Below are 26,055 nucleotides of genomic sequence, written 5' to 3' on the forward strand. Positions count from 1 at the left end.
CAAGCAGGCATTGAGGTCACTGGAGCAGGAGCTTAAGGAGCCCAGACTCAGGCAAAACATGAAGCTGAAGACTTACAGTTCCAAGGAGATTATTACTGGCTCTACTTCTGACATTATACCATTACTGCATTATACATAGATTGAAAGTTACCTCTGTGATGTGTAGAGGAAGGAGATTGATCTGGAGGAAGGAGATCGATATGGAGTATAAACAACTATGAAAGAAGGCCAGACAATTAACCCAGTCTATAAAGTTTGCAAAGCCAAAAATAACATGTTTAATTTTATGAGGCAAATTCTTACTCAAATAAAAAGCATCCTGTCTTTTTCAACTGTTTGAACTTCACAATGATTAGAAATCAAATTAGGATTAGAAGACATTGGACAAAATTTAAGCAAGAAGGGCAATACTGCCGAGACAGTGTTGGGGGCTACTGTGCAGGCATGTGAATGTGTGAGAACTCTGTGCTTAAGCAGTAGCTAATAAAAAAAAAATAATTTATGGAAATTTCTTACATGTTGTAAATAGCTCATGCATGTTGCAACTTGTTATAATTTGGGAATTTCATTGGCTATCCCCCAGCTTATTCAGGCAGAGTGTGAAAAGCAGCGTGCAGAAGAAAGTTACAAGGTCCTTTAGTACGTAATGGGGATTTTTTCCATTTTTCCAATGCACAACAAATAAATTGTCTCACTGTGGTAATACTGAATGTAATAGGCAGTAATGAATAGCCCAAGCTGGTTTTGGTTAGATGCTGTGGTCTTGCCTGTGTCCCTGGTGTTAGGCTGCCCCTGCATGTCACAGCTGAGGCGGAACGACAAAGGAACATCTTGGCAAGGACCTGTGCAGTTCTGGGGGGGATGGATCCTGCCTTCTCTGCAATAAAATAACCCTGAAATCCAACCTACACAAAATAGACAAGTGGGGATAAAGGACAGGAATGTACCAAGACTCCAGTATAAGAGATCAGTTTTGCAAAGTTGTGTTCCCTATGTCAGCCAGACATGGGACAGGCTCCTTCTGCCATATGCTTGCAGGTGTATGAACAGAGTGAAGCACAAAGTATTTTTTAAAACTATCTTCCTCTGCCCGCCTCTTCCTAGAGGTTGAATTTCTCTACAAAGGATAAAAAAATGTCATTATATTTGCCAACACTAAAACTATTTGACCCTAGACAAGATGCAGCAGAAAATTTTCTGTATACAGCAGACAATTTCTAACTGATTTCAGTAGGACCTGGATCAGGACTTCACTGAGGAGGAGGAAGACAATAATGACAAGAGGAAAGAGTGGCAATTCTACAGAATACTCCTTCTCTAGAAGTCAAACCAGTGACAAGTGTTCCATCTGATGTCTGAAATGATGATCCTTTCATTAAACAAGGTCAAGCTAATGTAACATTATTGGTATGACTTTAATATGTTAGAGAAAAAAAATTCTTAGTACAGTGGCTTCTATTGTATACAACAAATGTAAGCAAAAAGTAATGGGAAGAGATATACCAAACAATTTCAGTATAGACTTTAAACACGCTTAACACTCCTTAAAGCTTAGTCGATGTTATCTGTGAAATCAGACAAACACTAAATCTAATTTATTCAGCTTGAACCTAGTTACAATCAAATAACAACCAAAATGTTCTATCTTAAGTATTTTTTAATACTTGTACAGAAGAAGTATGATATGTGCAGTTGCATTTATTTAGGAATTAACTGTTCCAAAAACTTGATCCAAGAGCATTTTTCTCCAGTTAGTTATAATAGCTTTTAATTTAAAATACCTATGCCAGTTTCTCCTGGGACTTAGTAAAAGTAACTTACTGTGTGAGTAGCAGAGTTCAATCACTACTTCTGCTTGTGTAACATTAGAAAAGGTAATCTGTGGAGGATTCATGTCTAATGTGAATGTTTCTAACAGGAAAGTGGAGTCGGACAGGGTTTGATAGAGTAGCGTTTGCCTATAGCAGAAATACAGTGACTGTTGTAGACACTAATATTAAGTCACAGATCATTACTTGCAATTTGAATGCTCTTGAGCAGAGAAGATTTTGCTAGAGAGACTAGTACAAAACATCTAAACGAATACCATCTGCAAGAAATGAAATTCAACAAGGTGATAGAGAAGATATTCAGAGTTCTGCAAAACAGTGCAAGCAACCATGCACAGTATCTAGATGAATAACAAAATAAAATGCACCTAGATGAACCCAGTTAAATAAAATAAGTATCTATTCCTTGAATTAGACAGATCACAATGTAGTATTAACTTGGCAACGCAAAGAGTGTAGATCCAAGGAATTGCTCCTTCACAAAGTAGAAAGAAAAATGAGGAAACTCCAATTTTAGACACTAAACTTAACAACTTCTAATTCTTATCTTTAGGTCTTGATAACCTTTGTTACCTTTATAGCTTTCAACTATGCCTACCTACAACCTGGAAAATGAATTAGTTGCCCATTAGTCATTTTCTGGTCTCTGAATGTTAAATCATACTTTTGTTTATTCTAACCTTCACATGAAAACCTGCTGTTAAAAATGTACAGCCCAATGTTTTACTCTTAACAGGGAAAATGAAAAAAAAAAGTGACAGGTAAAATTAAATGTTTCAGATGTTTTCTTTGGAAAGTTACATCTCAACTATTTTGGGGGGGAGGATAAATGAGGCGAGATCATTTTAACATACTACCTCAATAATATATGCAGAGTGCCTCAGGAAATGTAAGAACTGTTGGCCCTATAAATGAAAAATTAAGAGGAAGACAACTATTTATTTCATTAGTCATCTATATTTCTACTTAGAATCACTGAATAACCTGAAGGCTCCAGCTGGCTGAAGATTCCTTGTGATCTCAGAAATCAGGAATACTTAACCAATTTTTTTAAGATAACATCCACTCTATTTTTCCCTCAAGACACAGTTGTATAAGTTTTCTGGAATTTTAGAATATGCTAAGATACATTTCAGTTGCTGTTATTTTCACTTGAAAATATACACAGCGGTTTTATGGGCTAAAAAACTGTATTCCACTTCCCAGCGTGTACCTCTGTTTCCAGCATCCAGCCATTTCTACCGTCTTTCAGTGTAATTTAGGCAAATAACATCTTTTTTTTTTTTTTTCTAATTCTAATAACTGCTCATTTTCCACTCCTACTTTTTGGAATACATTTATCAGTATAAAACAGACTATCTTAAGCACACACATCCACTATTAAAATCTAACGGGCTCCTTGGCAGTAAGAACTGTGACTGCAACCTCCAGTTACACAAATGGCTTCCATGATGGGAAAACACCTTGGACATCTGTTCATGTCTTTCATTTGGCGCTACATTTGTGAAATTACTGGTCAAAATACAGTTTACCTTTTCTAAATTTCAAAGAAGCAGACTATGATAACTGGTTTTGCAATCAAATATTTTGAACCATCATTGCAGGCATTTTTGTTTTTAAGGAGTTACAGTTAGTTCTGAAAGCACAGACCAAATGTTGCCATGACTCTACCTTTTTTTTTTTTTTTTTTTTTTGTTATAATATGCTAGTCATAAAAAAATATCTGAATTAAGCCATATTTGGAGGAGTCTAACATTTTAATGAGTCTTCAAAGGGAAAAAAAAGCAACAAATCTTTCAGAGCTTTTAAAACACCGAAATGACTAAAAAAATCCATTTCTAATAACCAAATCTTTTAAGAAAGATACGCTCCACCTGCAACTCAAAAGGCAAAATGAAATCATATCACCACAGTGAACAAGCTCTGTCCTTACTTGTGTCTTTTAAAGATATGTTTATTCAAAATTAATATTTGAAAATAGTTTCATACGAGTAAGTGTTGATGACTATAACACATATTCAGAATATTTTTTCTAAGTTATAAATAAAATTAAAGATGGATTATAGTATACCTACTTGTGCTGGGAATCATATAAATTTCTTTTTTAACAGCTATATTTATTTTTAACAGCAACAAAGAGCCTTAAGAAATCATGACCATGGTCAAGAGACACATGTGCATCCATAAATTTTCATGCACATTTCATGCCCATGAAACTTAGTACTAGGTGCCTTGTGTGAAAAAAATTAACATGGCTTCAGAGCAAGAAAGGAAAACATATCCAGTGTTGTATTACAAACAATAAGCTCAATATTCTGTGATGCACTTAGAATAAATCATAGAGATTTGCAAGATCTGGCCCTGCAAATCTCCATCAAGCATATTCACCCAGAGTCCCACTGAAGCTACAGGGCCTAATCTTGTGAGCACAGAATAATGGACGCTTTAACTTTTCAGTATCCTATTTTTTTATCATCTAGTACATCCCAGAGCTGAAGGGCTATGCTTCTAAAAGCTCACGGGAGTTGGACTCAATCATCCTTATGAGTCCCTTCAGACCTGAGATATTCTACTATTTCAATCTTTTTACAACACACAAGACCAGAAAGAAAAAAAAAAGACTCTAAAAGAAGTAAATATCACAGCACGTTACACAATCATTATCATACAAGATTTACTCAAAAGAGTGGAAGTCAAGAAACAGAACCAAAAACCGGTGACACTCTTTACTAAGAAAAAGGGAGAAGGGCAAACCTTGGGACTTTTAGCACTATCTTTAAAATGAGAAAAAGACTTATCAGCCAGTATTCCTTGGATACTCACTAATTTGATCTCCACCTTGGCCTCTACTTCGCTGTCTGTAAAACAGATTCCTGTCAGGAATTCACCGAGGTAGTGAATCTCCAGTTGCCTTTTCTAGCATGTTGCTTTTTGACTGGACAAAGAGCACAGAGATAATTTATACACTGTAAATTCAGATGATCTTTCACCCTCCCTCCCCCTTGTTTAAAATATGGTTGCTCATGTACAATTTCATCCAGTTTTAACATAAATGTGATTTGATCTTTGGTACAAGATCAGATTATTTTGCTCCTGTTTCCAATATGTTTGTATTGATATGCATTATGGAGGAATGGGAAAGTTAACTTTGAAACAATTTTTCTTTCAGAAACTTGACATCAGCTGTTACATGCTTTTTCGCAGCTTTCATACTAAGCTGTGGTTTTAACAAACTTTTGAGTGATTATTATTTGAATAATGCCTACATTTAGGACTGTTTTTTCATGTTTTAAAACTTGAAGCAAATCGCACCAGCACTTACTTGTTACTTTTATTAATGCACAGCCCTGTTTTAGGCACAGTTCTGTGCTGCTTCTTACGCTGCTGCTCCATATATGTGGTTTTTTCCCACTTCATTCGTATCCTTTTTGCACTTTTTGCATGCTTCTTTCTGCATTCTCTTTTATTTTCACACCAGTCAGCTTTGGGAAAACTGACAGTGAATGAATGAATGAAAGTGTTGTGAATCATACCTAAAAACACCTGGTAAAGGTTTATTTTATGGCATCAAATAAAAATGCTGAAAAATACCTGTCAAACAATATTTTTTTTTAAACTAGAAAACCAGAAGCTTGAAACACAGTGGAGCAAAAAAAAAAAAAGAAGGTGCAAATTTACAAGAAGGTAGGCAATGGTGATAAAAAGTTATTTTGCAGAAGTTAAAAAAAGAAGAACAAGATTAAATGACATTAAAAATATCCAAGTCTTCATTTGATTATCTTTAATCTAATTATAAAAAGGAGCTGCTTAGTTCCCTGCAAAACAAGGAGATCTTAGATGGTTTAAGCAGAAAAAACAGAGGCTAGCGCAGCAAAAATAGTGCTAAATTAAAGCACTTGGAGGCCAAGGGCTTTGAACCTGGGTTTAAGCAGTCATTCCAACCTTGTGAGGCAGGGACTACAGAAGTTTGGGCTCCAGCTAACAGAGCCCTCATTGTTTCACCAGGCAGCTAGAAAAATGCTGCTTTATATCTGCTCACACCACAAGCCCAGCACACATAGCCTAGGAGGAGAAGGAGTCCGAGGGTGTGCTATCCATTGAAAAGCCATTTTTCCGCTATAAACTACCCCATGCTCCAGCCCTGGCTCGCCAACGGCGCTAGCGGGATGTTATGATGGTGCATAATTTATAGCTGGAAACTTCTGATTTATGTGGGATTTGGGGCATTTGTGTGCCCACCCTCCCAACCTTCCCTCCTTCACTCAACCCTGGGCACGTCAAGGTGAAACCTTCAAACTGCAGAGCCAAGGTATCCACTACGCTAGTGGATAAACATTGCACAGTTCAAAGTTCAGTTATTCTACACCTGTTTAATATGTTTATTCAGTAATTAAAGATTAATGCTTATTCCAGACCAGATAAATATATACTGTACACATGCTTGCATTCTGTAAGGAACAAAGATTTAACTGTATTGGGCTACTTCAGGGTACTAAAACACACAATTTTAAAAAGCCTAAGCTGTGTCACATTTAGGCTGTGCTATAAATTACGATACATACATTGGTAAAAGATGCTAAGTCAGTCGGAAGAATTACCAAAGACAGTTTAGAGACAGGTCACTATTTGTTTGTATGGCTCATAATTACAGCTCTTTGCAGAGACAGCTATGGTTCATTGCTATTCTGCAGCAAACTCAGCTGAAGGTATACGTGATGATGTTTGCATGATTTAGACTTGCTGAACCTGTAATAAAATGTATTAGGCTGAAGTGCTGCAAAATATTTTATTTATATATATGTACATATATATAGATAGATAATATGTATATATTTTTATATGCATAGCTACAGACAAAAATATACTTCATATGTGTATACACAGAGAGAAATTATATATATGTACACATATATAATTTAAGAACTCTGTAACAAGCTTTCCATATGCAAAAAGATACATAAAAAGAGACATCAGTGGATGCATTGTCAAAGAAGTACTTTCACAATGATTGAAACAGACCCTTTTCCTTAAAAATTCTCCAGTTTAATAAATAGATGTAACATAATAAATCTCACCTTTTTTTTTTTTTTTTTAATGCATAAGGGAATGGAGGCACTCTGCTAGCATCCTGTTACATTTTAAGGGAAGCTCTACACGTACCTCTCATATAACTCTTTTGAAAAAGATCTGTTTTCCTGGTTCCAAACTCACTGTGTAGTACACTGTGGAGGCGGGAAGCAACATCTTCACAGTCATAGAGGACCATGGGAATAGCTGAATCCTGTCTGTCTGCTGAATTCATACCAATTATGCTAATTCTATAATTTCTATTACTTGAGGTAATCAAATACAATCTAGTTAACTCTGCTTCTTATAAAGTTCATAGGGTTATAAATAGAAGCACCTGAATACTAGAAGATTTTAATTGTATCATTTGGGATGTTATGGTGCTCAATTAAACCTACAAAGCTGGCAAACTAGTATGCTTGCTGTGCTGAAACTAAACCACTGCTAAAGAAATAATTAAAATATATTTTAGGTGGTTTTATTATTTGTAGCTCCAAATCAGAACAGCAGCTTATGATGTTCTTAGGGTTCAATCAAGAGGTCTTAAGCAAGACTTAAAGAATATACTTCAGTGAAATTACCAGTCTATTTAACACACGTGCTGTGTTGGATTCTGTTTTGCACTGGTAACACTTCCAGTCTCTTTTAAGGAGAAGGATTCAGCCAGTACCAACCTTTTTGAAGCTTTTACTGCATGACTTGACCTTGCTTCCTTTTGGTAGGGGCAGAAAGCTCTGTACACCTGGATGGAGAATGAGGCAAGACCTGCGCAAGATGAAGAACAATCTCCAGCAAAGGGCCCTTAGCCCACTCACCAGCGAGCGGAACAGAAAAGTGTCTGGGCAACTCACATGTAGCAAAGGTGTTCTAAGTCTGGTTTCTTACATTGTTTTTGGATATACCTGCTGATACACCTGCTGATGTAGTTCTTTTCACAGAAGCTGTATATATCTTGCTTTGTCTAGCATTTTCTAGATGACATGCTAAACAGCTCAGAGGACAATACATACGAGTGCCTGTGTTCAAAAAGAGCAAGTTTGCTAAAGAATTACTGTAAATTCCCAAACTGCCTCCTATGTGCAATGGCACAAATTTCTGACCAGTCATCTTGTCCCCTTTCTCAGAAAAAAAAACCAAAAACAAGAACTGTTCTCAGCTTTAAGAAAATACACCCCAAATTGTAGTGGTATACACTTTGCAGACATGTGAAGCACACGTGCATTTGTAGCAGTTTCTGCACAACCAAGTATAGTGGTCCTTCTCAGAATCATAAAGGTAAATGTGAGGATAAAAATCTTTAAATACAAGCCACAAAACCACAAATTAAAATCCAAACAGCAGTATTATTTCATGTTCCAGACTTCCAAAATGATGAACTTTCTTCCATCCTGTCCACAATGCAGTGGGCAGAAGGGAAGGCAAACAGAAAGGAATTATATATCATAGAAGTCCTGACCCATTCTTGGCTTTCACAACGTCCTTAGAACAGCACAGAACATCAGTAACTGGACACAAACAAAAGGTGCTGCAGATTCGAGCCTCAAATCAAGGTTTCAGTCCACAGAATCACAGGCTTGGTTTGAACAGACTTCTTGAGGTCATCTGGTCCAGGACTCTGCTCAAAGCAGAAAAACTTCAAAGTTAATCAAATGTCTTGGTTAAAGCATTTGATCTGGCATAACCCAGCTATTCCAATCTCATTCTGGTCAAGCAGCGCTAGATATCTTCACAGAAAACAGACCCGTAAAGTTATACTGTACTATGTTTCCACATTGAAACAGAATGGCAAAGACATTTTGCTTATTTTAGCAAAAATGAAACTTGTTAGCTCTCTAAATTGTGTTTGATGCAATTAATTTGCATGGAATTAGTGGGAGGATTTGTTTTGTTTGGGGTTTTGGTTTGTTTTTTGTTTGTTTGTTTTGTCTCTGGTAGTAATAGGACTGTGAAAATATAAAGCCTAAATAAAGAATGAGTTCCAGTGAGTTCACCACTAGAGCACATCGTAGTATGAAGTGTGTGGACTAGAGGCAGGTGTAAGTAGAGAAAGCACATCAAAAAGTCTCCAAAGTTCTTCACTTTTGGATACACTTGGATGCCAAAGCTGAGCTTTCCTATGGAAAACTATCTAATTTTAATTCTTCAGCCTCAGAGAGATTTTATTTATAGTAGCATAACAGATCAAACTTTTGAGTATTTTTTTAAAGGTTTACAGGTGAAAACTACATAGGTAAGTGTCTTAAGGTAGGATATGTGACTAGCAACCAGTCACTGTTGACTTTATAAGTCTTGTAAAAATACAAAACAGTTGTAGAAGATGTAGTTCAGAATCAGAGCATACTATTTATTAGTAATTAATTGAATACCATAAAAATATCTCTACCTATCAAACTACTGAGATTTAATTATAAAGAGAACACACAAGGCACAGCACAAAAGGACACTGAAATCAGTCCCATGCTAAATTCCCCATAAATGCACTTGGTACTACTGCTTGCCAGGGCACAGAGGGCATGAAGGGACCCACCTAGTCCTGTTAAGCTAACAAATATGACGGAAAACATTAAATCAGACAGAGATCTCTGCATTACTAGGTATACTCATCTTCTCCACCCTAGGCAAATGCCTCCTATCTTGCCTCATCTGCAGTCAGCTACACTGGATTAAGCATAATCCTGAGGTTTAAACAGAGAAATCACTCTTCACACTAGAGAGGTAACTTGAACAGGCATTTAATTACTGCAGCCATCCAAACTGTAGTGAGGTAAAAGTGCATTCTTAAGGGGGGAGGAAAACAACTAACCCAAAGCCTCCAAACATGTGAACGAGTTAAGTCTGTAGCAGCCTTATAAAAGTCTTATGACTTTTTTGTTTCACTCCTTTAAACTTTCTGTCATTTTTACTGCCTATTATCCCAGTGGTAATATGCAAGCATGAAAATAGATTAAATTGAGAAGGGGGGCAAAATAGGGGCCACATAGGAAGGAGCAGAATTGTAGTAACTGATAAATATCAGTAATTTTCTAATAAGCTAGGAGTTTCTAGGAGTTTAGAAGTGAGAAAATCAATTGTTAAGATAATATTCTGATGGCAAGTCTAAAGGGAAGTATAATATTAGTAAGAGCAAGCATTCAAAAATTGGTGCTTTAAGCTACACTACCCAGCTAAATTAAAAAAATGAATATACATTATGTTCTTTTAATTTTCTTATTCGTTTTGTGCTTTCAGTTTTACCCTACAACCCCAAGTGCCAGAATCTGCTCCTATCTTCCAAATGGCAATTGGGATTTTCATGAAATCATTTGACTCCAGTGCTGAGGTTTTAGGAAAAAAAAAAAAATCCCCCGCACTCTCTGAACTAATGAGAAAAATTTAAAAAGCTGAAAATGTTAGGGTTTGGTTAAAAATATCTCTCATTTAGAACTAGATCTTATCATCAATCTCACAAAGTTTTATGAAAGAAGGACGGATCAGTTTTCTGTCAAAATTACAGGATTTGGATGTGTTGCTTTGCAAAGGTGAACCAGCTGGAATATTCACCATGGTTGTATTTATTTACTTGCATAGCTAATGAAATTATGTAAAGTTCTTTCGTAAACACAAGCAAGTTTGGAATGCCTGAAAGTGGGCCTTTTGCCAAACTAATAATAATAATAATAATAATAATAATAATAATAATAAAAGCAAAGCCTTAAATAAACCCAGACCATGTGGGAAGAATTTTTGATCTGGCTTCATAGGTCCCAGCACTTCACTTTTCTATGAGTTCATTGACAGTGAGCAGAAAGTTATTTTCACTATTCTCCTCAACTCAAAATCTGAAACACAGCCTCAATTCCTTTAAGGAGAAGTTATCATGTGTCTCTCAGTCAAACACTGCCAGGCCCAAGGTAAAAGTAAGGCAGTCACTGGAAAGTACCCATTAGGTGTCATCATAGCTGCCTGGAGCCTTATCTCAAAATAACACTAAGCTCCCAAAGCTGTTGAAAACTAGATAGCAGCAGAGAGGATCTCACAAAAGATTTTCAGATTGATTCTTCAAGCCCTTGCACATAAAACCAAACAAAACACCTTTCCTAATTTTCCACAGGAAATAGATAAAAGGCACAGTGAAACAGCCAGCAGTTCAGTGGGCTCAGCAGCTTTCCCAGGAATGCCAAAGACAGCGGCGCAAGTGCCTGTGGCATTTGATTAAGACTAGAGGATAGAATCTCTTTCTTTGTGATATGCAGTGACTAGCTCAAACACCAGCTCATTAATCAAGCCAGAGCATGACAAGCATTGGCCTCTTTTGCCTACTGACCATAATTCTTATTCTTGTCAAGACTGATAGGCACAACTCACCAACACCTTTCCCTTTTGATGAAAGAACACATCAGATTAATTTCTCACCCTACCATCCAGAAAACACCTACATGATTGGAGATGCAAAAAGATAAAGAACTGTAGGCAAGCCCCTGGCTTGGAAAGCTGTTGCTGGTTGGCTTTGGGGGAAAGCACAACATGTTTAGAAAGAGCCATGGGAACCACCAGGTTGTTCAGCAGCTGCAGCTGAAGGAGAGTCTTCTCTCACATGAAGCAACTGCAGTGGGCACTGCTGAATTAACATGACCTAAACCTAAGTGACTGCCAAGCTGGGAACCAGTTTAACAGCACGAGCACCTCGAAGTTCAAATGGGAGGAATGCAATAGCAAGGGTCACTGCAGGAACAGGCTTGTAAGGGACTGGTAAGGTTTATTAAACACCACTCATCACTCTTCGTTTTGCACAATTGTGGGAAAAGAAGATTTTATAGCACAGTGATCCAGTCCACATCAGAATTCAAATGTGCAAGACAAGTCCTGTCTCTTGGAAAGAAATCACCCTTTAGTTGTGAGAGAAACCAAATTTGCTTCTTTGGCAAAATACTGGAGACTCTCCTCCCACATAGAAATCAGAGAGGACTCCTACTTAACTGAAGATCCCAAGAAGGTATTACTATACACACATATATGTCACTGTGCTACTGCATTCTTTCTAAAGGCATCTCTAACATTATATGTGCACAACCACTTACAACAGCACCATGCTTGTGCTTATAAATTAAGAAGCCCAGCTCCCGACAGGCACGTGTATGGGGATGCATTACCTGAAACACACGATCAGAACTAAGACTGAGGGTCAGAAAAAATATGCTCTACATATCTCGATAAACTGTAGACAAAGCAATCAGATTTGTTTAAAAACCCCACAATGGTATTTCAGAAGCTACATAGAATTTGCTGAGAGGATATTCACTTCAGATTTCATTAGAGGACACAGGATGTTTTCAGCAACTACCAAAGTTAACTTTTTTCTTTCACAACTAATCCTATACGAATTGAAATAAAGACATTCTACTATAAATTTTTACTCAGTTGTTAATTAACTATTCAAGAATAAAGTTACAATCTTGTTTTATGAAGAAGAAATTACTGACATTTTTATTATACTTCAGGAGGTGAGTTGTAGGTTTTTTTTTCTTTTTGTAACCTGCTGCCCTGTCAGGCCTTATTATTTTCACAAAGATCTGACAATCGTGGGGTCATATTTGTTGGCTGCTTGTGACAACATTCAAAAGGGGCACTATATATCACCGAAACAGCTCACAAACTGGCTAGTCACATTATTTATTATGAGCCACACATGTGACAAATTATTTAACTCAGTGACTCCTAATAAGTCAAAGAGCAAGCAATTAGCTAACGCAGTATGAGGCCTGTTTGTGGCAATTTATAGATGCTCTCAAGCTGTCACAGCACTTCAAAGTGCCATTAGGGGGGAACCTCTTAATGACTCACTTGATATGACAAGCCATACACAGCACACATAGTAGCGATGAAATTGGCAGCCGATTCTGTTACTTGAAGCTTCTTCGCCTTTCCCCAACAGCTGTTTACATGTTTGCAGTTTGCACTTCTCTCTTGCAAGTTGTTCAGGCTGGAAATGTGAAGAGCGAGGCACTGTGTTCCTGTGCAACAGAGCAAGAGCTGTGCTCTGTGGGTATGTCCTCAGGTCTACAAGAAACTTGGACAGCTGTATGGCTGTTAACTAGGAGAGATACCGCAGGTAAAATCTGCTGGTTGCACATAATTTCCAGCTCACCACTGGAATGGACTGAACCTCGCGGAAGTTGGAGTCCTTTTCCAGTTAGCTGGGATTACTTTTTGTCATAATTATGCTTTACAGTAAACCTAACAAGGACATTTTTAGGACATCTGAACAAGATGATCCAGACCTTCCAACTTCAACCATTCTGTGAAAGCAAAAATTATCACTTTGGATTCAGTCAGAAACTGGGAAAGATCCAAGATTTAGAGCTCAGATCAGTTTCTCAATCTTAGTCCTTGGCTTTCTGTATTGCATTACAGTAACTGGTGATTGTCTTGCATTTTCTTCTTTGCACCTCACTGAAAAAGGGCATTCTCTTTCTACCTAGTCCCCTCTCGTATTTCTAGTGGCACTCAGTTAACCAGCTTCCCAGTTGGAGGCACCAACTGGGAGTCAAGGCTGAGTCAAGGCTGAATCAAAGATCTCATGGGATAAATCTATTCTGGGTGCTCCTGTTCATATGAGGAGCGTAGTGTATGAGGAGTGTAGGAATTTAAAATAATCTGGCAGCATCAGGCTAAAAAAAGTGGTGATGGTTAGCAGATACTCCATGTTGGAGAGTGGGAAGGTAAGGAGAGGTGAAAGAGGGAACACAGGAAGGGGGCAATGAGATTATTACTTTGCAGAAACCCCAGGTGATAAAAAAAAAGGTCGAAGAGGAGAGGAGAAAGATACAGCTTGAAGTCACTGTTACCCTAAATATTGTACCTGCAATGATGAGAGCATGACAAAGCTGTGCCTGGTGAAAGACAATAATTATTCAATGGGAATGAATGGCTGACTCTGAGAAAACACAACATGCTGCCACAATTGGATGTGACTGTCCTGTTTCAGAGGGTAAAAAAAGCAGATGTCAGACCTGCTTTCAAAAGCAGTCACTCCAAGCCATCCAAGCAAAGCCTCCCCCACACTATGAGACATGTAGCAGGAGCAATTAAACCTCTCTCTGCCACACACATTCCTTTTAAAAATGCAAAGAGTCATTGACTGCGCTTTAGCATTCCTCAGCAGCCACAGCTGTATTATAGCAACTCTGTTATTCCAGATAGCTTGAGGGGAAAGTACCTGCACAGAGGAGTGTTAACCTCTGCCTTTAATTGCATGGTGACATCATCCATGAGATTTAACTTATACTTTTGACATAACATCAGACTTTCAGTGCAAAAGCTTAATTTAGTATATGACATGCAAAAGTGTTGAAATCCTCCTCAGTACAGAAATCAACAAAGTATTTAGCAGGGACAATGCAACTCTAAAAACATAAGGAAATGTTTCGTCTATCAGAAAAGTTTTGTATTTCCAAATTTCTGAATTTGCATACTGAGACTGCTTTAAAATGTAGACAGTAAAAGTTAGAAATTATTTTAAGGTGTGGAGTTTGAATGACAGGAATACTTTTATGATTAAAGTAGCACAAGAATATGTTTTCCAAAAGTATTTGTGTTTCCCAGTTACTTAGGAAGAAAAAGAAACACATTAAAATCTTCATATAATAATATAACAATCTGTAAATAATATGAAGGGAGGATTGGTTTTGGTTGTGGGATTTCTTTTTTGGCCAATGTTCACTAGAGTCCTTAATTACCTGACATTTCATCAATCTTTCGGCACCTTGTCCTTTTTTTCTGGGTTTTCTTTTTTTTTTTTTCCTCTTGGTATCAATTCATCTTTGTCAAGGTTTGCTTTTCATCCTATGCATCTATGCCACACTGCTAAGCTTTTCAGAAGATACAAAGTAGAACTATCTGAACACTGTGATGAAGATCATTTTACTGCATTAATGTAATAACTCATCAATCAAATTTCAGATATGCAGGTATTACTTATTTTGTTATTCTAACTTACAAAAACTGTTATACTCTGAGGGAAAAGTATTTCTAGACAAACCACATTTGGGTAGTGGGGGAGGCTCCAGCTTGCATTAGGCAGTAGAACAGCTAAGCAGAAAAGAGAAGAGGTAAGAGAGTGTTAGTTGAAGTGGCACTTTTAGAACTGATGGGTTATCAATTTGACTGTTTGGCCAAAAGCCACTAGTGGCAGAGTATGAATTTCATATGCTGCAGGACATGAATAGAGTTGTGATTATTGTCATCACTCTCGGGATCTTTGGTGCTTTCCTTAGAGCTCTTCCTCCCAGGGTCATGAGATTGCAGAGGCCTCTCAGCTTTCTTTTTAAAAGAAATAAAAATAAAACAAAAAAATATGAAAGTCTCTCTAGTTTCAAGGGAAAATTTAGAAGCACAACTTGAGTATTCCCTGAAAGTGCTAAAACCCAAAAAGGCAAATAAATCAACACTTACTCTTTTCAGGTTAAATAAATCATGAGGTTTTGTTTTAATCTTCTCATTTTGAAGATCAACTTCACTTTCCATTTATTTATTTATTTAAACACTGGGGAAGAATCCATGGTGAATGTAACAAATCATAATATGGTGGGTAACCTCATACTCCTCACAGGTACTTTTCATCAGGATAACAATTTCCAGCGAGAGTCACAAAATTTAGTCATATTTTAAAATACCTTCTCTTGAATCATCATGACTCCTTTTTCCCAACATCTGATCTCCTAGTAATCAAGGAAAACAAACAGCCTCCTTTTGCAATCCATTTCTAATCTGTGGAGAAAAGGACTAATAGTACAATGGTGCCTATTCAGTAACAGTCAAAATATTATTCAAACACTAAGCACTAAGGCAGAAATCCTTCAGGCTCTCCTGTTTTCTGACAAAGAGTCCTAACTTTGGCAAATGCATGTAAAGTGCATTTCTGAGGTGGGCAAAGTTAACCTCTGAACTTTGCCATTAAGATGCTCATACTTTAAAAGCAAAACATAGTAATTATAGAAAAATGAGCTGAAAACCCGAGGATTTGAAGGGAAGGGTAGATGGCCACATCCATGTAGAAGGGACGATATTCTACATAATCACTCCATTCTTAATTTACAATTTCTATTTTGCCACTTCCATTTCGCAGACATGGGATCATGTCCATGGCGATTTATTAGCACCTGTAGAAGTCAGTAACACAGGCTTATCCTCTGAACTAATATTTAGGGTATGGATTAAAACCTGTCACTAAATAAGACTTGCTGAAGCTTTTTAGCTGAGGTGCAAGGGGCAGGTTTTCAGTGATAGCCTGTGGGATTTACAGTTTGCAACTAAAAGCCACTGGAATTAGAGAAAATTGTTCTTTAAGTTTGGTGGAGTCTTAATCTTCTGAAATAAGCTTTCAACAGACATTATAAGGTCACATTTTCCAATTAATACATGAACAAGAACAGGTTAAGGTCTCCTCTCTGCAATTAAGGTGTTCCATTTTGCCAGTAGTGCTTTAAGCAGAATCATTTGCTGTAATCAGTGAGCTCTTCCTCATGGCCCAAGTGCCTACATCTTCCACCTTTGGAAGCAAAGAACAAGCCCTTCAGACACATCTATAGCCTTTCTCTGTCCTATCAAAACTAGTCATCCTCTCTTGAATGCAATTAGTTCTTCATTACTTATATTATTTTCTTTCCTCTGACTGGGATTTTTTCCTAAAATAAATTTCTTCCTTCCCCCACTCCATCACATCCTTTACCCCATTTTCCCTCAGGCATGTTTTAATAAATGGCCAGTTCTGACTGCTAACAGCATCTCACAAATCCCCATCTCTTTGTTCCTTCTCAGCTCCATTATTCAGACCAAATTGAGTCTTCATCTTTCAGTAACTCTCTGGATATTCTTCACTCTGCATGTTCCTGAAGTGCAATGTCTTTATTTAATGCCTACTGATCTCCTTTCCACACTGCTATATTTCTTAGCCTGTCTCAAATTACCACACTGGTATGTTCACTGGAAATTTGTCATAGCAAGATGCTATCTGCATAAAGAACACACAGACCTTGAAGATTAGGGTAAAAAGACAAAATAGGCATGTGGAAAGCATTGTTAAATGATGTTAAGGACAGTATCCGGTCAAATTCATAGCACATTCAACTTCATGAATGAATCCTGAGAACCTCAAAATCCTTAGCACTGTCTGAGAGGCAATTCTCCTGCATTGCAGTGATAGACAGCAATTCAGCAAATTAAAAGGGCAAAACATCAGCCACTCTTATCAATACAGAAAACTTTCAGGCCAAACAAGGTCTGTGGTTAGGCAGCTGGGCCACATTTGAATGGGTCAGCTAACTTCTAGCTAAATGCATCATAGAGCCATGTTCTCTTCTCTCTCCCATCAGATATGGCTGCTTTACTACCTTCTTCCAAATATTTCAGGATAGTCAACCACAGAAATCATTAGCTTTGCTACCTCAGTGCTGTGCAGAAACCAGTCAGCCTAAACTACAGTAGTAAAATGTCAAGTGCCTGCACAGGAGTTTATTGGCCTAGATAGCACAGAGTCTGCACCTCATTTGTGAGGAGAAGTCTTGATGAATGCAGCTGTCTGCTGTCAGGACATCCTGCTTACAAGAAGTCGTTGCTGCAATGCAATGCTGCACAGAGTAATCTGGGCTTCGAATGGGTGTTGCAGACAAGCTTGCAGACAACATCGCAAGAAGTTGCTGAAGAAACTTCCACGGGTTTTGTTCCTGCATCCCAGCAAGAACAACTGCCTGAAGTCAAAACACACAGAAATAACCAACAAACTTAAAAGGCAAACAGAACCCATATGCAACACTCCTGCATTGTTAGGTTTTGGGGATTTTTTTCTTCTTCAGCAGTTCTGGGTAGAAGAGAGAATATTATCTTCATAAGAAATCCTGCCAGGTCAGACTGAAATCTGAGGATTCATATTACACCATATGATCAAGAGCATCTGCTTTCATCTCAAGCACAGCAGGGACAAGGCAAGAATCATCATTCAAGATTTGAAAAATGAATCAGCAGCAAGTGTGGTGCAGCAAGCACTCTAGTGGGAATGGAAACAGAACAGAACTAGCAAATATTGTTTTGCTTGTTTGCTTTCCTGCTGCTCCTTTAATAAAAGAATCTGCAGTGTTTGTGTGTGTGTGTGTCTAAGAGTGTGCATGCAAAATTATGTAAGGCAGAATGGTTTTTTTAGAGAGAGGTTTAGAGAGAGGTTATTTAGCTGTATCAAATCAACCCTATTCAAACCTATGCTTTCAACACTGAATTTTTTTATGTACGGTAAATATGTCCACACAGAACAGCCAATTTCCCTTATAATGCCTGATCAGCTTCAGCTGTATTTAAAAACCACACAACTGAAAAAAACCAAAGCCAAGCCTCCATAAAACCTTGTGTTTGACTTCTTAGGACATAAATGAAACTCTAAAACAGGGAAAGAGGAAGAAATTTCCTCCATGACGCATTTATTCCACAGCTGCCCACTCCAAGTTTCTTGTCCTTGGTACGCATGGTGAGCTGGCAGCCCTTGACTGAGGGTTGGCTGGGTTGGGCTGCTACAGCAAATCCTATATTTAAATGTACAGGTGTTTGTCCCTTCAACAGTCCGGGTCAGTCCTGCTGTACACAGCAATGCAAAGAAACTTTTAATTTTGCTCTGTTTTTAAAGAACGTGAGCATGCACACGCAGGTCAGAAGGATTTGTACCACACTTTACAGCAGTTTGCAGAGCAGATTAACTAGATTTGTCCCTGCTGAAAGGATTATATAAAGATTAAAACATTCAAAGTAGAGAAAAGGATGTAATACATGAGGGTAATTTACACTAAACCCATTATTAAGGAGATGAACACATTTAATTAAAAAATAAAAAAGACAGGACAAAACCTGAGTCATGAAGCAGTGAGATGATACCCCTTTAAATAAGGACAGCCTTCAAATAAAGCTGTGGTAGAAGTTATTTCTTCACTAAAGTGGCATTTTTGCCAACAAGACTCTTGGCAGCCTTCAAGGGTCGACACTAGCACAATTGACCAAATATGGTTGGGAATTTGAAAACACTGAAGATATTAGCATTTGTTCCTGAGTCTAACATAACACAGTCCAGTCTTGCCACCAGAGCCTATAACTATTAAGTGATAACTTAAGCACTGGAATGCAAATAATCCATTGGTTCACATTAGAGTCATTTTCATTTGTTGATGTTCCCAGTCCCCTCCAAATCCTGGCAGTACCTTACTTGACTTCTGAGGGGAGCAATCTACAGGAAATGTACTAAAAAGAAGTTAAATTACGAGAGCAGAAGTCAGCGGTGGTTTACTTGCAGTGAAGGGAAAAAAAGATGATATATTAAACTACACTGTCCAGAGTTACTTGACCTCAAACTGATTGCTGTTAAATTGCTTGAATTGACGTTAGTCATTTACCTACTGGCAGCTACTCAAGATTTATCTTTACAGGCTACAAGGTTTCATCATTTGTCCTTAAACTCCCTGCCAAATGTTAACTTTCAAAATACTGGTTTAACTGTGAAGTGTGGGGAAGCTTTGCTGAAGTCAATGAAAAATGGACACAAGTACAAGATAAAAGATTAAATACTTAAATAATTTGGCACCTCTCCTCTGTGAAGTTAAAAGGATGCTCTGAGTACTTAATGGATATAGTAGGATAGCATAATAACTTTTGAGGAACAGTCTGTGGTCTGAAGTCGTCTAGCCTACAAATGTCATAATGGGCATCTGCATTGGAAAAATAATAAGGCTCTATAATTTATTAGAATATACTAAACAAAAATTAAATTATGGTGGAGATAAGCTTTATGCTACAGAGATAAGTGCAATTACTTTTCATTTTAAAGAGAAACAAGAAAAGTCACCCCAGGGAAAAACGAAGTCCTCCCACACTTTTAACTACACCTTTATCTAGCACATATATCAGTTTTATGTGTCCACACATCCCAGCAAAGAATTGCAACTTTTAGTTTAAACTTGCATCCAAGCAGATACAAGAAACAGGAAAATAAGCAGCAAAAAAGCCCCCCCTGAATAGCCTAAAACATGGATTTCAACAGGCTCTGTAGTTGTCATCAGGATATTTTTTACTGGGGAAAAAAAAAATGTATAAAATGACAGTGACCTTACTGAAAACCTGTTGTGCTTTCTCCAACACTATATTTTTATGGAGAGTGAGCAGCTGCAGGAGGATTCAGCACTTTGCTGGACTGTATCCTGAAGACATGCCCAAGAGGCCACCAAATTATTCCTCTAATACTCTTCACAGCTGACTTTATTCCTTTGTTATTGAGGCCAGTAAGTGATGAATACAAAGGCAAAATGCAAGTAAAGTGGCTGACACTGAAGCCTGAAGAAACACCCTCCACACCAGCCTGAGCTCTCTCTCCATAACCCAGTCAAGGGGAGCATTAACCAGAGGGACAGCATTACAGCCCAGCCCACAGCAGAGCGCCTTAGCTGAACCATACTTGAAGAGCCCAAAGTTATAAATATCTTCATAGTTTGATATATTTCCTGAGCCAGTGCTCCCTGCAGAGCTTAACAGCTTGGACTGACCTCCATACCTGAAAGACGTACAAGGCCCATTTTCTAGGACCAATAAAAAAGGTTTTGCCTGAGAAATAGGCAAAACTCAATTTTTTCCAGGTATGTGCCACATGCTAGACCCCATTATTTACAATGCCATTCCCCAGAGCACCAGAACCAAAGAAAAACTGAAAATCCCGAAGTCAACATTTAAATCATCAGACACATCAGTCTCTAAAGATCTTCCACTGCATGTTAGAAAACCAGAGTCTGCCTGGAAAATGTTTGGGCTATGTTTTTTCCCCCAATTGTATTAAAAAGTAAGTTAAAGAAACAAGCATTTCTGCATTTTCAAATGTCTCTGTGTCTTCAAAAGCAGCCTGTTACTCTAGGCACCTCAGCTCCTGAATGTTCCACCTTCAGATACTGAAAAAGGACTTTATTTCCTGAACTGCATGCTCCTCACATTTTCAACAGGCAGTTTGCACACCAAAACGGAAGCATTCAAGATCTAGAGCACTAATCTCTTTAATTAATACAAATAAAATTTAGGAGATTGTTACATTTATGTTCTGAGTAGAGAAAACAAAGCATATTCCATCTGCCCCTTCATAAGACCACTGTAGGTTAACATCCGTGTTGCCAAAATGCGTCCCATTCCAAGCCCAGCAAAGGGATTGTCACAACTTCCATGGATGTCCAGTGGTTCTTTTTTTTTTTTTTTAATGGTTGTGTCTGGATGTCTGTAAAGACAACAGAGCTCTTTAGGGCTCAAATACTCTGTAAAATTTTCAGTGAATGGGATGCTCAATGAAAAAACTCAAATGTGAAATGTGTCCTGAAATTACTGCTACTGTACTTTCCCGCAAGCAACATTTCAGTTTCCAAGTAAGCTGTGAATGCCAGCAATGACTTGGATTCATCTATATCAGATAGCTCCATCAGATGGCACTATGCGGATGAAACCGTAACTTTTGGTATAGAAATACCATTGCAACATGAAGCCAAGGTATTTCAAGAGGCATTAAAAAAGAAGTATTAAAAAAAAAAGTTATCTGGGTACACTTTCACACTTAATAAATAATGTCTTAATAAAAAAAACCCCAGAGATTGTTGTAAAGCTAGAACTAAAACAAAAACAAAACAAAAAAAACCCACAAAAAACCAACAAAACCCAAAATACCCCTAAGCATCAAGCCAATAGTTTATTTGATCTAACAGGATCATTTTGTGTCATGCTTGCAGTTTTACTCAATTTACTGAAGAAGTACTTGCTCAAGAGTTATTTACTTGAGTAGTACTCAACCTTTCCCTTCCTTGTCCCCGTCCCCTCAAACTCCTAGAAATTATTTGAAAATGATAACATCACATTCATTAAAAAGCATAAAATAACATTCCCATGGAAAAGGTAACTCTGCTTGATATCTTAATTGAGAGATTAGATTTTAATGCCTCAATAGTTTATGTAAACTTGGTTGTCACAGTCTATACCAGGCTTTAATTTTAATAAACGATTATTTGCATAACATTCCTCTTTCTCTTTGGCATAAAAGCAAGTATATTACTTTTTTTCCCAAGAAATATGCCAATTGGCTTTGTCACAGTTATCTTCCTAATCTATGTTAGCAATTATTTTTAAGAAACTTTGCTTAATGCATAAGAAATTGAATGAAACGATCACATACATTTTGTATATGGGCTTTTAACTGCTTTTCTCATTTCTTTTTGGCTCCAAGATGCTATTCAAAACATTTCTAGAATAACATAGCCATCTTTCATAGATAAGAAAAAAGGGTATATGTGCCTCAGTAGAGAGAGAGAGAAAAAGAGTATCGCTGTATTTTAATGCCAGTATTTTTTCACTTGCTAAAGAAGATAGGAAAAGGTATGCGCCCACAGAATTCAGTGAATCTTGCATTTCCACTTCCCTCATTTCCCTGCCACATATCACAGCTAGAAAAAAATGCTAAATTCCAAGAAAGAGGGCAAATGGGAAAACAGACATGAATCCCACAGGAAATCCAAATTCTCTGTTTCTAAAAGCATACCAAAAGGAAAAAGTCTGGAGTTATATGCAGTTTTAAGGTGCAGATCTTAAAAAGATTTAAAAATATTCTGTATAGAATTTCTGAAATACTTTTGTGGCCAGCACCTTTTATCACAGATAATTTAAGGGACCTGTAATATAAACTCAAGGTATTCAATGGCAAAAACATGCATAATAACATTAACAAAACTAAAAGAGCAATAAAAGGCAACCAAGGCCGTGGTGAAGTATGTAAAGCCACAAATTCATGATATAAAACATATAACTACCTCTTTGCTAAAAAAAAAAAAAATTCTCAGAAAAAGGTTGAGTCTTCTTTTTGCACCAGCATTTTAAAAAGAAACGAGTTTTCGGTTTAACATTATTTTATTCTATCCTCACACTGTCTCTCTCAGAATGTTTTGTAGTGTGCTACTACCTTTCTTTAATTAAAAAGCAGACAAGATCCAACAATTTCTTACTGCTGCTATGTTGTTTCTGGATCAAAATACCACTAGTATTCAACAAAGCATTGCACAATGCATCTTCTACTGAGGAAAGTTCATTGGCAATCCCATTTCAGAAGCACCAGAGGTGAAGCAGTCTCCTCATTTCCTTTGGTCATGTGAACAAAAGCTGCTGAGAGAAAGAAACCAAAACTCACCTGGCAAGATCCATGACAAGCATCTGAAAGAGGGACCTTGGGATAACAGTGTCATCATCAATGTCCAACATTTTTTTTTTAAACCAGCTCTCACATTTTTTTCTCCATGATGAATAGCTGTTCTCAGAGGTCCCCTCCCACTCCTCCCTCAGTCTCTACACAGCAGCCCTACTCAATGTATCTGCTACACTCTACTTTCTCACGTAGTATTTTCTTACCCTATTCTCTGTGCACTCCCTCCAACTTTCCATGTCCCATTTAAAAATGCCATGGTCCTCATGCTGCTCAGTCTGGCTGCATGAAAAAAAGAAAGGACTTGCCATGATCTCCTTCAGGAGTTCCTGCAAAATCGGGACCAGGATCTTGGTCTGGCTCTTGAGAGAATGGGCAGTGCATAAAATAAACAATCTATTTCATGATCTGAAATGTTTGCTCAATCCGTAATTGCTTCTCACACAGAGTCATAGCTCAGAAACAACTCAGTAGTAGGTAGCTTGCAATAAGAGCTTGTTGAGTGATGAGGAGATCTCTAAAACATCTGGGGACATAATTGGATGATGAGCACTTTTGAAAACATGTCCTCAGTGCTTTTACCTCCTTGAAAAAGTGCAGACTATCTGTGCATAATTTTAAAGATGTTGATTCCCACAGTGCAGTACGGGTCAGCTTCTCAAAGTCGACACTGAAGTTAACAACTAGCATGAGTCAGCTGTTCCAAAGTGTCAACTGCCCCAGCACTTCTGCAGCAATGTACTAGATGTCCATATAATTGAGATTACATGGAAAAAAATCAGAGATCATCATACTAGACATTTTTTCTAAATTACATTTCTTCGCTGGTAGAGAGAGTTACTAAAATCCTCTAATAAAAATAAGAATTAACGCAGCACAATAGCCAGAGCCTCTTCTCCACAAGTGCAATAACCAGAATAAACAGTTTACACACATAATTCTTCCCTATAAAACTTGAATGAAATAAACCTACAGAAATATTTGAGGGTTTTTTACTTTAACATATCATACATTCTTAGGGTAATTTGTTTAAAGCTAAACACAGGGGACAAGGAATTTTATTTTTTAATCCTGCATTATTTTTGATATAGTGATTTAACTTACCATTATCATCTTTTACCATTAATTTCTACATTAACAAGAAAGCCTCTTTTTTCTTTCTTTAAAGAAAAAAACCCTTACACAATTGTACATCAGTAAGAAAAAGCATAAATCCACTTCATTCAAAATGCTCATCTACTTAACACTACCAGATAACCACATTTTTTTAATTCTTTCTTACCCATATACAGACACTGACATGTGATTGTCATGACCCTGAACTTCAGTTTTCATAGCTGAGACCTTCTAAAATGATGATGATGAACAAGATTTTAGAGGGAACACAAGTTTTAGAAAGTAAAGAAGGAAAAAAATGTGCATGTGGTGAAGGTAATGATGTGTACAGGCATACTTTTGAAATTATTAGTTAAATTGTCAGTAGTAGACATCAAGAATTCTCTTTCCCCTCCTTTGGAAATCAAATAACACTTCCTAACTAAAAATATCCAATGGACCAAATTTTCCTTTCAGAGCTGCATTCTAAACCTACCCATATTTGCAAAGTATTGGGGAAAAAAATTCCACCCACACACTCAAAAAATGTAGGAATGTAGCTGAGGATGGTCATATGAAAAACTGCTTCTCTTTTCCTTCCTGGTGGAATCTTTGTGACTTACATTAGCCTTAAAAAACATATGTCTCTCCTTACCTTCACTAAATTGTAAATTAGTCATTTACAAATAATAACTTTTAAAAGACTCTTGGTTTTTGGTTTTTTTCCAGAATTCTACTACAAACAGGAAATAATACCATTTTCTTAAATATAAATATGGTTCATTGGACAAGGTGTGGGCAAATAAGTCTTTTGCTCTGTTCCCTAATTATTGTGATCTATATACAGAACCAAAAAATATTTACATAATCACAATATATATGCATACTTTTCGTAGCTGCAAGACCAGACTGTGAGTGTTGCCTATTTTGGAATTCTAGGCTTGCCAAAGGGTTTTCATTAACGTCTGTCTCTATAAACTCCAAGACATGCTAAGGTTTTCTATAAAAGTGCAACAATAAATCCATGCTTAATCAACCCTTTGTTGAGCTGCACACACATGGACTCTGTAAAATACAAGTCAGATCTAATGGCAGGACCTCTGTTCATAGCTTCAAGTTCAATGGTGTTTAAGACCTGGAAGTGTTACTATTTTTTACCCTGAGCCATGTAAACATGAACATTTGATGCCTTGGACTTCTTTGATTAGACATGCATTCTCACCACACAGCTGCAAGCATTTTTTTTTTCCTTCTTACTATTGCTCCCAGATAAAACCAAGCGATTTTGCCTCAATACTAAACTCAGTCCTGGTCTTCACTGCCCGTTCACCTCCAGCTGCCTGTACAGAGTTTCACACTAAGCCCCTTGTTTATATCAGTGCTGCAATTAAGCCCAGGCCAAGAAGAGAAGTCCCTCAGAGGGTAGCAGAAGTGCAAGGCTAAGAATTGATTTTCAACTTCTGCGACATAGTCCATACACATCCTTTCAACCCTAGGAAAAAGAAATCCTCAGCCAGATTTCCTCACAACCCACCTTTTTTTGTGTGTGTACAGTGTTTGCTTTTTGGTTTTGTTTTTTTCTTTTATTTTGCTTTCAGTGGCCATTCTGGGGGCATTTTTCACAAGTTGAATCCTGTTTCCAAATTGGCCAGTGAAAAGTTTTAGCCATGCTGAAATCGTTTCCAGGGCTAAATTGGGAAACCTGAGGCAGCTGGGCAATCTTACAGCTGGCTGAACTGTGGCTTGCAATAAAAGGCAGTGTGAATAAGGTATATTGAAGCTAAATTGGATTCCTGTGAAGGGCCATTTATTCTGAAGGGGGGCATGGGGGGAGGCATTAATGAA

General features: G+C 37.4%; 1 protein-coding gene across 2 annotated transcripts in view; it reads right to left on the reverse strand.

Moving 5' to 3' along the window:
- GMDS (GDP-mannose 4,6-dehydratase) overlaps positions 1–26,055 on the reverse strand; it is a 412,789-nt gene that overhangs the window by 175,139 nt on the left and 211,595 nt on the right. The gene's annotated exons all lie outside the window — the stretch shown is intronic.

This window comes from Corvus hawaiiensis, chromosome 1, assembly GCF_020740725.1.
Source record: "Corvus hawaiiensis isolate bCorHaw1 chromosome 1, bCorHaw1.pri.cur, whole genome shotgun sequence".
Lineage (NCBI taxonomy): Eukaryota > Metazoa > Chordata > Aves > Passeriformes > Corvidae > Corvus > Corvus hawaiiensis.